This window comes from Salvelinus sp. IW2-2015, linkage group LG1, assembly GCF_002910315.2.
Source record: "Salvelinus sp. IW2-2015 linkage group LG1, ASM291031v2, whole genome shotgun sequence".
Lineage (NCBI taxonomy): Eukaryota > Metazoa > Chordata > Actinopteri > Salmoniformes > Salmonidae > Salvelinus > Salvelinus sp. IW2-2015.
Window position 1 is genome coordinate 4,000,626 of NC_036838.1, and position 4,935 is coordinate 4,005,560.

General features: G+C 41.4%; 1 long non-coding RNA gene across 1 annotated transcript in view; it reads left to right on the forward strand.

The window, feature by feature from the left end:
- The first annotated feature begins 1,321 nt into the window (after positions 1-1,321).
- The window catches only part of LOC111950760 (uncharacterized), a 6,847-nt gene continuing 3,233 nt past the window's right edge, over positions 1,322-4,935 (forward strand). Inside the window, exon 1 of the long non-coding RNA XR_002875527.2 lies at positions 1,322-1,407. This is a non-coding gene — a long non-coding RNA (uncharacterized lncRNA). The remainder of the gene's footprint in view (positions 1,408-4,935) is intronic.

The following is a 4,935-nucleotide window of genomic DNA, read 5'->3' on the forward strand; positions in this document are numbered from 1 at the left end:
GACAGGAGAGCGCTGCGTGCGAGAACGACAGACACAGAGAGAGAGCAAAAGTGAGAGAGACAGGGACTGAGACACAGGGACCGAGACACAGGGACCGAGACACAGGGACAGACAGAAAGAGAGGGGGGTTTGTAAGGCTATGTGGATCTATGATAGACTCAATAAACACCAAAAACCACGTGAAGAGGTCTGGAGCGTTTTCTGGGAATAGAGGAGTATACGGTGACAGTCGCCATGATAAAGTGTTGTCAGGAGAGAGAGAGAGAGAGCAGAATGGGAGTAAATGTTGAAAATATGACTGATTATCTACTGAGAGTTGGGGAGAATTAAGAAGTGTGTCTGTTGAAGGGTTTTAATCAATGTGGGGCTTGCTTTATAATAGCAGCATCTTTAAAGTGATTTCTTCATCGAATCATTTACCACATTCTCCCCTAAAATCTCTCCTGTGTCCCCTTTCTCTCACAAGACACACACACACCTGGCCTGTGGTGTAGCTGTTGACAATCACAGCCAGGATAAAGACAGCCATGGTGCGGTGCTCAGCCTGAAACAGAAAACACAAGAAACACAGTCAACTGCCATGTATCAACTCAGTTCACAAACACCTCATTCATTACTGGGAGCTATGGATCACAGCACACAACATGTTTGAGTAGGTAGAAGTCACCACTAACCACTGATACAGGGTCAGATATATTCTCAGCTATAATGGAAAAGGTTATGATCGGCGGTAAGGGCAATCTGATTCTAGATCTATGGTTAAGGGTAACATCTGTGTCGCACCCACAGGTGCCTTGTGGCGCTTTCGGTTTTCTCATGCTCTGATTGGGTGATACTCACAGGCATGTAGGGGTCGGCCAGGACAGACAGGAAGTACTTGTGTCCGTTGTCCTTTACCAGGTCTGCCTGACACGACTAGAGAGAGAGAGCGAGAGAGAAACAATCCAGTACGTCAGTCTAGTCATCTTGTCATTAATCTGCTGTTATTACACGAGTGATGAACAAAACACGTCTCAGACACTTCACTGACAACAGTCTCCTGCCATCCTTACAGTAGAATCAACTCAGCCTAAATAATATATTTATTCTATTTAGGTAGATTACTTTATTGTGCTCCTTGAGGAAGTGTCATATGTTGCAGCGCGACAAATATGCAACTACTCAACATAATATTTATAACCAAGGTTAAAGACAAAGCCTAGCCATTATTGAATAACGCAACTCAATACATGAGTCACACTACTAATCTGACAGAGGGGYAAAAAAGACTTCTCTTCCTGTCCTTTCATCTCAAAGTCCTTTGATTATTCTTAACCATTGACTAACACCGTGATGACTACTCGGGTGTCTGGATGCTAAAGAATCACTTGAATACTACAGACTGTCCTACTACATTAGGGTTATARGGTAAGTTCTACCATGTAAGTATAAAGGCAATATGCTTTGTGTAAGTGAGTTTTAGGGCGGCCATTTGATTCAACAGCTAAAATGTGCTAAAAGGACAATGTTCTTTGTGTTACAGATAACCTACGAAGCGAGTGTGTGTGTATACTATAAACATGGCTATCACGTACTTATGGCATGGCCTCTATGAACATTACCCAATATTGATATCCAATATCTAGCTAAATACTTACGTTGGTTGAGGAATCAGTAAAATAAGTAGCACAAATCAAATCTTATTGGTTACACACGCATGGTTAGCAGATGTTAATGCGAGTGTAGCGAAATGCTTGTGCTTCTAGTTCCGACAGTGAAACAATATCTAACATGTAATATCCAACAATTTCACGACTACCACCTAATACACACACATCTAAGTAAAATAATGGAATTAAGAATATATAAATATTTGGACAAGCAATAGATAGGCATAGACCAAGACACAGTAGAATAGAATACAGTATATACATAGATGAGTAATGCAAGATATGTAAACATTATTAAAGTGGCATTATTAAAGTGGCCAACGATTTCAAGCCTGTATGTAGGCAGCCGCCTCTCATCCTCTCACAACTCAAATCTCTTCTTGATGAGATTACTCTTCATTAACGTCAACTAACGTTAAACTGAATGCGAGTGACATTACTGATGAATGGGTTCATATTTCCTGCTTTTATCTGGACTGTTATTTGACTTCATGGCAATCATGTCTCTGTACAGCTACACAAAGCTGATCCATGTACAGATACGACTTGACTGTCCTATATAGACACATATCAACTTATTCTGTAGGGAAGAGTGAAATTGGTTTAAAATAAAGTGCAATAATTCAAATGTAGCTTGCTATGATGGTAGGATCTGGTATGGTTTGGTTATTGTAATGGTGTAACAGTGGGAGTGTGTGTGGTATGCACGTGTAGATACAGTTGACGTCGGAAGTTTACATACACCTTCGCCAAATACATTAAACTCAGTTTGTTCCACAATTCCTGACATTTATCTAGTAGGTCTTAAGTCAGTTAGGATCACCACTTTATTTTTAAACTGTGGAAATGTCAGGATGAATAGTAAGTGATTATTTATTACAACTTTATTTCTTTCATCACGTTGCCAGTGGGTCAGAAGTTTACATTACACTCACTAGTCATTGGTAAGCATTGCCTTTAAATTGTTAACTTGGGTCAAATGTTTGGTAGCCTTCCAAACTACCCACAATAAGTTGGTGAATTTGGCATCCATATCCCGCAGAGCTGGTGTAACTGATCAGTTTGTAGGCCTCCTTGCTCCACATCATGCCTGTTATTCTGCCCACAAATTGTCTGATGGGATGAGGTCAGAGCTTTGTGATGCCACTCCATATACCTTGAATTTGTTGTCCTTGAAGCCAATTTGCCCACAAATTTGGAAGTGTGCTGGGTCATTGTCCATTTGAAACCCATTTGCGACCAACTGCTTTAACTTCCTGACTGATGTCTTGAGATTGTTTTCAATATATCACATCATTTTCTTTCTCATGATTGCATCTATCTTGTGAAGCACCAGTCCTCTTGCAGCCAAGCAGCCCACAACATGAAGCTCCACCCTGTGCTTCACGTTGGATGGTTTCGTCGGCTTGCAGCCTCTCCCTTTTCTCCAAACATAACGATGTTATTATGGGCCAAACTTTTCTATTTTTTGTTCATCAGACCAGAGGTCATTCGTCAAAAAGTAGATCTTTCCCCATGTGCAGTCCCCGTAGTCTGGCTTTTATTTAGGCGGTTTTGAGGCAGTGGTTTTCTTCCTGCTAGCGCCTTTCAGTTATGCGCAATAGGACCTCTTTCGTTTTACAGTGGCATAGATACTTTTTGTACCCATTTCCTCCACATCTCACAAAGTTCTTTGCTGTGTTCTGGATTGACTGCAACTTCGCACAAGTACGGTTCATCTCTAGAGACAGAACGCGTCTCCTTCCTTGAGCGGTAATGACGGCTGCTGTGGGTCCCATGTATTATACTTGCGTATCTATTGGTGTTTGTTACAGATGAAGTGACGTAGTAACATTATTCAAGATCACGTGCGTTATGGAAATGACCCCAGAGATAACCAGACTTGAGGTCTTGGCTGATTTCTTTAAATGTTTCCCATGATGTTCAAGCAAAGAGGCACTGAGGTTTGAAGGTGTACCTTGAAATACATCCACAGGTACACCTCCAATTGACTCAAATGATATCAATTAGCGTATCAGAAGCTTCTAAAACCATGACATTTTCTGGAATTTTCCAAAGCCGTTTAAAAGGCACAGTCAACTTAGTGTTGTAAACTTCTGACCCACCGGAATTGTGATACAGTGAATTATAAGTGAAACAATCTGTCTGTAAATAATTGTTGGAAAATGACTTGTGTCATGCACAAAGTAAATGTCCTAACCGACTTGCCAAAACTATAGTTAACAAGAAATTGTTGGAGTAGGTTGAAAAACGAGTTTAATGACTCACTAAGTGTATGTAAACTCCGACTTCACTGTATATTGCTAGTGGTATGTGTGTGGTGTACTCCTGCAGCTGTCCACAGCAGGATCTTAGCCGATGAAGCTAATGCAGGGGTCGGAGCTCCCCGCGCAGAGATCTGTCAGCTTCAACACTAGGGGAAGATCCCTACTGAGAGGCCCTGAACAACACAAGAGATATTATTCACTTTAAAGTTCCTACCCAAAGAAATCAACAATTGCTTTAAACTATTGTAGTCCTTTTCTAGCAACACCTCTATAAAATGAAAAGAACTCAGAGGCCCTAAGGCCCAAATCTGTGGTCCTATTATTTAAAATACATATACCAAGAATATACTTGCAATTGGAGTAAACTAAAGATGACGACTAACTACACTTCGCGCTTCTTACGTCCAGCGTGTATACATACAGTTACCTATTATAACTATTACAAAGACAGCAGTAGATTTTACATGAGTTACTTATTTTTATAGTCTAAGAGGATATACATTTGTTCAGAACCTACAGTAGATTGAGAGCTTGTATACTACAATAATCATATCTGTAGCTAGCTAAACTGTATTTTGGCTCTGTGTTGTGTATGTAGACCAAATGCTCGCATTAGTTCTCACCAAAACTTGACGGCCCAGGGCCCCAGTCCAGAACGGCCAAGAGGCCAGCGCTCTTCAGCCTGTCACTGACTCCAAAGAGAACCAAAGAGACCAGGAAGGGTAGCTAAGAGGTCAATACCTGGCTGTTAACGTGTAGTGCATCGTGAGCAAAAGGAACAGCGGAAGAGGTGGAACAAGTGAGCCCACACCACTGCACCAATGATGCTTGCAACTGGGCAGTATGTTTGTCCTCTCCCGATGTAGTGTGTGGTGTGTTGTGTGTGTGTGTGTGTGTGTGTGTGTGTGTTTGTGTGGTGTGTGGTGTGTGTGTTGGTGTGTGTGGTGTGTGTGTGTGTGTGGAAGATGAGTTGGGCGCTTAGGTGTACGACATACATAATTACATAAGAGGTCGTCTGA